Raw genomic sequence first — 11,340 nt, 5'->3', positions numbered from 1 at the left:
GGAGGATGATTGCTAACACTTATCTTGGGGGGTAGAGATAAAGGAAGTTTCCATAGGAATTTTTGTATCTTAAAGGAGGCTTACAGGATCCCATTGGGGTCAGGATAATGTTAAGCTTTTGTCTTTTGCCTTTGGCTAAGTATTAATACTAACACCAAGGCAGTTGCGTTCCTAGAGGAAGGTCACTCTGCCTGTCTCAAGGACTTGTCAGTGGGCTGTACACTGTAAAGAAATTTAATTTTTTCTTTTACCTTTGCTTCCCACGTCAGTATGACCTTAAAAGATATTTGTTGAATGCAGGAATGAATATATTGGATCTCTGACTATATCCTGTGTTCCTGTCTCATGCTTGATGCTCCACCTAGATCAAAACACTTGTGGTTATCTAGTAATGTACTCATTATCCATTAAAAAACACTTTGCTAATCTGTTAAGCAAAAATAGTCATCTCACTGTTTAAATTTCTTTGATGACTTTTGAGATAACACAAATTTTCATATGTTTCCATTTATACTTCTTGTTATAAGATTTGATATGACTAATTCTGTCAATGTCTCTTGAGGTACACTAAGAGTTTAACACAGTAGATTTCAGTCAAATAAAGTCCAAGTTCGGTAGCAACTTCAGGGACTTGCTTGATCGAGGAGTAGAATATAAAGTAATGCTTGAATTAGGGCATTCATGCAATTCTACGTGGATGTTATTTCTCAAGTTTGAGCTTTCCACAGGGTCGGGAAGCAAAGAGTTAAAGGTTACATGCCCTCCTTAGAATATCACCTCAGGGTGATACTGTGATTTATAATAAGGAATATATATTTGGTCTTTGTCCCTATTTCTGGTGCAGAACTCCTAAAATCCTTGAAATTTCCTAAGTGATAAAGTTTCATGATATTCCTAACAAGCACCTTTCAACCACACCTGAGATTACGTTAATAAGATGACTATTGGAAAGCATCTAAGGGTGGGGCTGGTTGCCAGGGGAACCAACCTTGTGACTAGTTTAGTCCCACCCCCTGACCGCTGAAGAGGGAGAGGGTCTCCAGGTGAAATCAATTGCCAATGGCTAATAATTTAACCAATCACACCTGTGTAGTGAAGCTTCTATTAAAAACCCAAAGGACAGAGTTCAGAGAGCTTCCGGGTTGGTAAACCGGAACATGTCTCCGTGGCTGGTCCCAAACTTCACCTGGACAGAAGTTCCTGTGTTCGGGACCTCTTGCTGTTCATTTGTATCCTTTGTCATAAACCGGTAATCTGGTAAGTAAATGGTTTTCCTGAGTTCTACGAGCTGCTCTGGCAGATTAACTAAACTCAAAGAGTGGGTTGTGGAACTTCTGATTTTTAGCCAGTGGGTCAGAAGCACAGGAGATAAGTTGGACTTTCGATTTGCATTGGAAGTGGCTATCTCCAAGTAGATAGTGTCAGAACGGAGTCAAATTCGTAGGACACCCGGTCCGTGCCCTTGGAAGATTGAGTTAATTGCTTGGTGGTGTGGAAAAACACATCTGAGATTTTTTTTCTCAATTGCTTTTTAAGGAAATATCCATGAGCTCTGGTAGCCAGTAAAGATTAATGTTGTATTGATAAATGAAAACATCTAGTTAAGACTTGGTGAGAATGATGGTCATCTCACTCACAATCACCCAACAAACTACACACCACTAGGTACTTAAATGTATGTTAAATGATAAGAATATAAACATTATAAAACAATATATTTAATATGGACACACTGAATGAAGCTATATAAAAAATGAAAACATGTAAGGGTAGTGGGATTTAGATTTTATTACTATTTCAACATTTTTTTCTTTAATATTGTTAATGAAGCTAAATCACAGCACCTGTACCATCACCACCACCAATAATTCTCTTAGCGGTGCCCTTTTCAAGATACATAAGACCTATAAGATATTATTGGTATAGAGAAGAGTAGAGGGAGCTGTTCTAAATATAAGCATGCATGTGGCCAGTGTGCGGAAGACACATTTTCCTGTATAAGATTCAATTTACAATTCTGAAAGCCAAGAGAGGAAGCAATAATTCAAGGCAAAGGAAGTGAAGAGCTTCTATTTCCTTAGTGTTCATGAGCAGGCCGGATGTGGACATTAGTGCTAATGAGAACAGCCTGTTTTCAGACAAAGAGCACATGCCAGGCTTCCCTGTGCAGATAACCCAGGATCAGTACAATGCCAGCAACCAAGAACTCCACTGTTTTCCTTTTGGTATAAGCTGGGCATAACTGAGAATAGCCTCTTAATAAGTTGCTCTGTGGCTGCTCAGAAATGCACTTGACTGTAGGGCCCCCAAGGTACACAACTTCCTACTAATCATCTAAGCTAGGAAGCTTCTTTTCCTAATGCCAGAATCCATAGCAGAGTTCAATTTTACTCACTTCTTGATGCAAATTACTTGATTTTTCAAGTTCAACTATTGTCTTGAGTAAAGTTTAGTCATGTAGATGACTGAGATGTGCAAAAAAGGAAGATGCTAAGTGTGCAAAAAAGGAAGAAGAAAGGAAAAAGAAAAAGTACTTGATAATATAGTTGATAGGAGAAGAAGTCATTTTGGAGGAAGGGAGGAGATTTTGGTGGATGGGTAATTTTAGCCACAGGAGAGTACCATGTGAGTGTGTTATCATCTCCATTACCGTTTCCGTTAAAGTGGCAGCCCTGGGTTTCCTGGGAGGCTGGTTTCCTGGAAACCTTTAGTTTCCTCCAATCTAGCTCAGTTTGTCCTGAGTAGGCTGATACATTTGTGACCCTTCCTCTTCTGTTCTTGACAGAGGTCTACCCTTCTGCTATCAGAAGGAACAAGAACTAAAAAAAGACAAAGGAAGGGGGAAATGCTGGATGGGAGCTTAGAGGTATTGGCCATGGGACCTGGAAACCAGGCACTCTTTTTGGGAGAGAGCTGTAGTAGCAAACCCAACTACAGAAGGTGGTGGTACGTGGTAACCAGAGAGTTCGCTGCTGGAAGGGCTTTAGATGCCACTAGAAATGTATCTAGAATGTGGGGTACATGGGAGTGATGGAAACTTGCTTCAGGGGGTGATACTCCATTGACATCAGTTTCATCAGTATGAGGGGCTGAAAGTTCAGATCCCTAAGCAGGGGTGGGGGCAGTTGGAGCAGGCTGGGTGTAAGACAATGGAACGCATGTTATAATGGCTAATGGAAGGGCACATGCACAATTTAAATTTACCATGTGGGGATACTGGCTCAATGTGGTCAGATCTTCTGATTTTTCAAGAGAAGGGGTAAATTTGGATTTTTATGCTAAAAATACAATCATGAAATATCGGCAATTGATTTTAAAAAGCTAAAAGCACCATGCAGGACATTATCATACCTGTCAAACAACACTTGCATATTTCACAACTCCTGGAACTCAATCTGTCAAAAAGAGGAACTCATTAGTTTGTATTCTCCATTTCAGTAAATGATGCCACTGACAGCCAGGAAATCCAAGCTAGAAAGGTGGGCATGAGCCCTGACCCCTCCCTCTCCTTTCCTACTCCCATCCATTAGGTGAACTAACTAGGTAGGCTCAACCTTCTGAAATCTTACACCTGTTCCCTAATCTACATTCCCTACTCTGTCTTTGCTCAGATTTTCACAATTTCTTTCCTAGCTAACCCATTTCAAACCTGCTAGTGACCTATCTCAAATAAAAACTGAGGCAACAGCTCTGCCCCCTCAAATTTCATTTTAAGCCACTACCTATAGGATGAAATCAATGTGTTGTTGCATGGCACACATTTAGTCTCCTATTCTGACTCCTGTCTACATCTTCAGTCTCATTCTGACTTTGCTTTCCTCCTATTCTTATTTGTTTTAATTCTTTTTTTTAACCTTTACTCATTTTTTGAGAGACAGAGTGTGAGCAGGGGAGGGGCAGAGAGAGAGGGAGACACAGAATCCAAAGCAGGCTCCAGGCTCTGAGCTGTCAGCACAGAGCCTGACACAGGGCTTGAACTCAAAACCTGTGAGATCTTGACCTGAGCCAAAGTCAGATGCTCAACTGACTGAGCCACCCAGGTGCCTCGCTTTCCTCCTATTCTATGCTCAGATACTGTAGTCCCTATAGCTCCCCTAAGGATCATGCTATTCTATTCCTCTCTACCTTTGCTCTTGCTGTTCCTCTTACCTACAGTGAATGCCCTTGCCTTCTTATACCAGGTGTGTTCTGTTCTTAGAAACACAAACCCAACTCAAACTGGGTTTAAATGATAAGGAAGATTTATTGATTTATGTAAGTAGTAGGACAGGCTTCAGGGGTGGTCTGGTTCAGTGGCTCAGTGATGTCACAAAGAACCCCTATTTCGCCTTTTCCATGTTCTATTGGGTCCTCTTCATTCCAAGGCTGGCATTACAAGACAGCTGCTGACCACCCCTGAGTTACCTGCCTCCTTGTCCACATCTGAGGTGGAGGTAATTGTAGGGTGGGGAGAGAGCAGATGGTTTCCAGAAAGTCTCTCAAACAGCAAGAAACACTCTTCTTTAGATTTCTTCAGTTGGTGTTGCCCTCAATCCCATTAGCTGACATAGGACCATTAGCTATGGCCAGACGATAGGATTATGTGGTTCAGAGTGCTACCTACTTCCCCTTGAGAGGGGTGGGATTGGGTTCTTTGGTAGGATATGGGCTTCACTGGGTACATGTGGATACTTAGTCTGAAATTGGGATGGTTTCCTATCAGAGGGGTTTGGATGTCAGGAAGGATACAATAATATTCTCAGTACTTTTTTTTTTTTTTAAGCTTGAAGCTTTAGGATTATTATTTTTTTATGGAGGTATAACTGGCATTGCATTATTTTAGCTGTACAACATAATGATTCAATATTTGTCTATTTGCAAAATGAGCACAGTAAGTTTAGTTAACATCTATCATCATAGTTATAATTCTTGTGCTGAGAACTTTTAAGACTGACTCTTAACAACTTCTAAACATGTAATGTAGCGTTATTGCCTATAGTCACTGTAGTCTGTACATTACAACCTAGGACTTTTTATTTTATTTTATTTCCTTTCCTGCTGATTTTGTCCTTATTCACTTGACAGAAACAAATGACTCATTTCTTAAGGTTTGAGGATGGCAACAACTTAAAGTTTTCAAAGTCAACAGCAAATTAACTGGCATAGAAACCAAAGCTGAGTTCAGACAGACAACCAGATTTGCTTTGTCCTTGGATTGTCAGTTCAAAACCTGGCTAATTCTAATGTGAGTCCAACTTGCTGTCCATATAGCATTAAACTATGGGTAGTACCTTAGTTTTGGTTGGTGAGTTAAAAAAGAAAAACACAAATTCCAATAACTGTACCCATTCTTTGCCTTCCTCTTCTTGTTAAGTATTGGATTTTAGTATATTTTTTTTTCTGTGAATGTCATTATTTTAGATCTGCATATAATACAGGTTTTTATTTTACCATTTTTTTAAGTTTTATTTATTTAAAAAAAAAAATTTTTTTTCAACGTTTATTTATTTTTGGGACAGAGAGACAGAGCATGAACGGGGGAGGGGCAGAGAGAGAGGGAGACACAGAATCGGAAACAGGCTCCAGGCTCTGAGCCATCAGCCCAGAGCCTGACGCGGGGCTCGAACTCACGGACCGCGAGATCGTGACCTGGCTGAAGTCGGATGCTTAACCGAGCCCCTTAAGTTTTATTTTTTAAAATTTATACCCAAATTAGTTAGCATATAGTGCAACGATTTCAGGAGTAGTTTCCTTAGTGCCCTTACCCATTTAGCACCCCCCCACAACCCCTCCAGTAACCCTCAGTTTGTTCTCCATACTTATGAGTCTCTTCTATTTTGTCCCCCTCCCTGTTTTTATATTATTTTTGTTTCCCTTTCCTTATGTTCATCTGTTATGTCTCTTAAAGTCCTCCTATGAGTGAAGTCATATGATTTCTGTCTTTCTCTAATTTCACTTAGCATAATACCCTCCAGTTCCATCCACATGGTTGCAAATGGCAAGATTTCATTCTTTTTGATTGCCAAGTAATACCCCATTGTATATATATACCACATCTTCTTTATCCATTCGTTCATCGAGGGACACTGGGCTCTTTCCATACTTTAGCTATTGTTGGTAGTGCTGCTATAAACATGGGGGTGCATGTGTCCCTTTGAAACAGCACCCCTGTATCCCGTGGATAAATGCCTAGTAGTGCAATTGCTGGGTCATAGGGTAGTTCTATTTTTAGTTTTTTGAGGAACCTCCATACTGTTTTCCAGAGTGGCTGCACCAGCTTGCATTCCCATAGGACTTCTTTTATAATGAGAAGTTTATACCTTTTGATTCCCTTCACCTATTTTGCTCCCCCTCCCCCATCTCTGAAAAGTATCAATTTGTTCTCTGTATCTATGAGCTTAGCTTTTTCTTTGTCTAGGTTCTCACATATAAGTGAAATCATATGGCATTTGTTTTTCTCTGCCTAGCTTATTTCACTTAGCATAATACCCTCAAGGTCCATCCATGTTGTTACAAACAGCAGGATTTCCTTCTTTTTATGGCTGAAAAAAACCACATGTAATATACATACCACATCTTCTTTAACCATTGATGTACTCTTAGGTTGTTTCCATATCTTAGCTATTGTAAATAATGCTGCAATGAGCATAGGGGTGTGCATATTTTTTCAAATTCCTCTTTTTATTTTCTTTAGGTAATTACCCAGAAGTAGAATAGCTAGATCATACAGTAGTTCTATTTTTAACTTTATTGGAAACTCCATACTGTTTTCCACAGTGGCTGCACCAGTTTGCATATCCACTAGCAGTGCACAAGTGTTCCCTTTTCTCCACATCTTCACCAGCACTTGTTATTTCTAGTCTTTGTGATGGCAACCATTCTTTTTTTATTTTTTTTTATTTTTCAATATATGAAGTTTATTGTCAAATTGGTTTCCATACAACACCCAGTGCTCATCCCAAAAGGTGCCCTCCTCAATACCTATCACCCCCCCCTCCCCTCCCTCCCACCCCCCATCAGCCCTCAGTTTGTTCTCAGTTTTTAAGAGTCTCTTATGCTTTGGCTCTCTTCCACTCTAACCTCTTTTTTTTTTTTCTTTTTCCTTCCCCTCCCCCATCGGTTTCTGTTAAGTTTCTCAGGAACCACATAAGCGTGAAACCATATGGTATCTGTCTTTCTCTGTATGGGTTATTTGTGATGGCAACCATTCTACGAGGTGTGAGGTGACATCTCATTGTGGCTTTGGTTTGCATTTTCCTGATGATTAGTGATGTTGAGCATCTTTTCATGTAATCAGTACTTTCTTTTTAATCTTCATTTTATTTAATAAGCGTTTGAGCACCTACTATGTATTAGGCACTCTTTCTAGGCACTTGCGTTTCAACATTGAACAAAACAACTTCCACTGAGAACAGATAGAAATTAAGTAAATTAACTTATAAACAAGATAACTTGAGTTTGAAGGGAGGGGTTTATAGTCTAGTAGATTTAAGACCTGTTATGAATGAGCTGTATTGAGGTTCCCTAGGCAGCAAGTTTATGACTCAATAGATGTGAACCAAGTGTGCATTTTGCTGAGTAAAGTTTGATTAGCTATTATCTTGTAGAGCAGGAATGAAGAATTTGTTTAGTGGAAGTGTGGGGGAGAAGTTGAGAAGATCTTATATGTAGTTTTATCTTCATGTGAAAACAGAGGAGAGGGGGGAAAAATGAAGCAACTGCCATGAGAAGAAAGAAAGATACTTAAGGGGGATTTTGGGGGAGAGCTTACTTTATGTTGTATAAAAGCCTACACCTTTATTTCTTTAAAAAAAAAAACAAAAAACAAAAAACCTTGGGTAAAGTCTACATTCCATGAACAGACACTTCACAAAAGAGGATAGCTTAATGGCAACATGAAACATGAAAAAGTGCTCTACGTTATCAGGAAAATGCAAATTAAAACCAGAGTGAAGGGGGTGCCTGATTGGCTCTGTTGGTTAAGTGTCTGGCTCTTGATTTCGGCTCAGGTCATGATCTCATGGTTTGTGGGTTCGAGCCCCACATTGGACTCTATGCCGACAGCGCAGAGCCTGCCTGGGATTCTCTCTCTCCCTCTCTGCCCCTCCCCTGCTTGTGCTCTCTCTTTTTCTCTCTCTCAAAAACAGATAAATAAATACAAAAAAAAAAAAAAACCAACAAAAAACAGAACAAGGTACTTCTATACTTCTACCAGAATGGTTGAAATGAGAAGACTAATGATAACAAGCGTTGGGGGAAGCTGTGGAACATTCGGAATTTTATATTGCTGGTGGGAGTATAAATTGGTAGAACACTTTATTCATTCATTCATTTATTTTATTTATTTTGAGAGAGAGAGAGAGTGTGAGTGTGTGGGGGGAGGGGCAAGCAGGGGAGAGAGGGAGAGAGAATTTCAAGCAGGCTCTGTGCTGTCGGCACAGAGCACAATGTAGGGCTTGAATCCTCAAACTGTGAGATCATGACCTGAGCCAAAATCAAGAATCGGGCGCTTAACTGACTGAGCCACGCAGGCACCCCGGTAGAAGACATTTAAAGTTAATCAGATAACATTTATAATCCAGCAATTCTATTCCTGGGTACATAGGCAACAAGAATAAACATTCAGCACACCAAAACACATGTGAAAGAATGTTCGTTGCAAATGTATAATGGTCCCAAACTGGAAATAATCCAAATACTCATCAACAGCTGAATGGAGGTGTTAACTGTATTAGTATTGCAAATACATATCCATACATTGGAGAACCTCACAGCAGTAAAACACTACAGCTGCTGGGGCGCCTGGATGCCTCAGTTGGTTAAACGTCTGACTCTTGGTTTTGGTTCAGGTCATCGTCTCTTGGTTTGTGAGTTCAAGCCTCGCATTGGGCTCTGTGCTGACAGTGTGGAGCCTGCTTGGGGTTTTCTCTCCCTCCCTCCCTTCGTCTCTTTCTCTCTCTTCCCCTCCCCCACTCATGCTCTCTTTCAAAATAAATAAACTTAAAAAAAAAAACTGCTGCTTGTAACAACATAGGTAAATCTCACAGACATAAAAGCAAGTGAAAGAAGACACACAAATTATATGAACTTCAAGAGCATACAAGGGTGCCTCAGTTGGTTAAGCATCCGACTTTGGCTCAGGTTATGATCTCAGGGTTCGAGCCCTGCGTGGGGCTCTGTACTGACAGCTCATAGCCTGGAACCTGCTTCGGATTCTGTGTCTCCCTCTCTCTCTGCCCCTCCCCCTCTCCTGCTCTGTCTCTCTAAATAAACATTAAAAAAATTATTAAAAAAAAAGAACAAACAAGAAATCTAATCTGTGGTGATACAAGTCAGAATATTGAGTTTCTTTTTTGGGGTGGGGGGTGAGTTTTAACTAGAGTGTATGAAGAAGCCTTTTGGGGTGTTGAAATTGTTCTGTATTTTGATCTGCGGGAGTAAACGCATAAAATCTTTTTAGCTATACAATTAAGATATGTGTCCTTTACAATATCTAAGTTATAGCAAAGTCATTTTTGAAAATTCTACGTTACACATCAATACCTTCTTAATTAGATTTGTATCTGTGCTTTTGATTAGATACTTCTGAGACTAAGCAGATGTCGCCTAATAAGGCACAGTCACATGTGATATTATATATAAATAATTATAATAAATTACCTTTCCAGGTTTATCTCTCACACTTCCTGACATATACATTATATTCCAGCCAAATTAGATTATTCGTTCTTCCTTCAGCACCCTATCCTTTCTACTTTGTCTTTGCTTATGTTCTCTGTATATTAATTTTTCATAAGTTACATCACATTTTAAATGAGCCCAAAAAACTTTCTTTTGAAAGGAAACAAATCTTGTTAGACCTTTTGAAAAATGAAGAATCTCAAAATCTTATTACACCATTTATTTTTTAGGAAAAACTCAGATTTTCATATACTGAGCTTATATAAGATGAAAATCACAAGATTCAGAAATATTCACAAAGAACAGCTAGGAAATGTTATTAGCAATAGTGAAAACAGCTCAGAATGATAATTCTGTAAGGCAGTGTCAGGTAGAGGAATGAACATAGTCTTTGATATCAGATGGATAGGATTTTGATGTGTTTTTGGCACTTGTTAGTGGTGAATTCCCCTAGGTCCCTTAAATTCTTTTTGATAAATCGTAGTAGCTTTTAAAAAGTAATGGTGGTAATGGTTCTATATCCCCTTTCGACTTTTCAGTCAGTTTACAGTAATAGCAAGTTGTAGACCAACTTTAATCATACAGAGACGCCAGTTACTGTGTTGTAAGGACGCTCGAGCAGCTCTATGGAGAGGCCTAGGTGGTGAGGAACGGAGGCCTCCTACAGCAGTGTCATGCATGAGCCATCTTGGAAAATGCTCCTTTGGCTCTGGCCAAGCCTTCTGATAACGGAAGACCAGGCTGTCCTCTCGACTGCAACCTCATGAGAGACTCTGAGCTAGAACCACCCACCTGAGCTTCTCCTGGATTTATGACCTGTAGAAAAAATAAATATATATAATGTATTTTAAGACTGCTAAGGTTTGGGGTCATTGTTACTCAGTAATAGATAGCTAAAACAACTAGGCTAGTATTCCACTGAAAAGTCATCTGGTAATCTCTTTTCACTATATGTAAGTCTTGGACACTGGAAACAGATTCCTTAACTTTTGGGTGTGTGTGTGTGTGTGTGTGTGTGTAGAGAGAGAGAGAGTTTGTTTTTTTTTTTTAGCCAAACTTCATAATCTTTTTATAATCAACACACTGAAATACATTTCTTAGGAAATTGCTTTTTTATTTAAGTAAATGATTGACTTTGATTTTTAATAAATGCCTTTGTGGGCAAGTTGGTTATTTGCAAATATAAGGTTGATGTGGGTTTAGTTAAACAACTATTAAGAAGAATTGAAGGGAACGTGTAGTTTTGTTGAATATATATTAAAAAAAAAACAGTAAAGAATTTATATTGGCTGGGCCTGGGATGATTTTGGCAATGTGCCCCATCCATGTAGCCCTCTGACTGGGCTGCAGAAGCAGTCCTATAGAGGGAGTGTGGCGTACCAGTAAAGAGCACAGGTGTGGGAGCCAGAGTCCCTGGGTTTGAAGTTCCGCAGTGCCACTTACAAGCTGGGTGACTTTTGTCAGCTTATTTCACCTCTTTTGCTTTGGTCCCCACCTGTAAAAAAAAAGTTATGATATTAAAAGTACCAAATCATCAGATTTTTAAAAAAATCAGTTGATGTATGTAAAGCATCCAGGATAGCGTGTGGCACAAATATAAAACCATGTATTGTAGGCAGATGACCCCCCCCCCCCCGCCCCGGCCAAGATGTCTACAGCTTAATCCCTGGAGCCCATGAA

At 39.6% G+C, this 11,340-nt stretch overlaps 1 long non-coding RNA gene across 1 annotated transcript; it reads left to right on the top strand.

The window, feature by feature from the left end:
* The first annotated feature begins 3,128 nt into the window (after positions 1–3,128).
* LOC113600686 (uncharacterized) lies at positions 3,129–10,687 on the top strand. The gene is made up of 3 exons (XR_003421810.2): positions 3,129–4,427; positions 5,065–5,224; positions 10,200–10,687. It is a non-coding gene; the product is annotated as an uncharacterized LOC113600686 (long non-coding RNA).
* Positions 10,688–11,340: the final 653 nt, after the last annotated feature.

The sequence above is a fragment of the Acinonyx jubatus genome, chromosome F2 (assembly GCF_027475565.1).
Source record: "Acinonyx jubatus isolate Ajub_Pintada_27869175 chromosome F2, VMU_Ajub_asm_v1.0, whole genome shotgun sequence".
Classification (NCBI taxonomy): Eukaryota; Metazoa; Chordata; class Mammalia; order Carnivora; family Felidae; genus Acinonyx; species Acinonyx jubatus.
The sequence above is the reverse complement of the archived record's forward strand: the minus strand, read 5'-3'. Positions and strand labels throughout refer to the sequence as shown.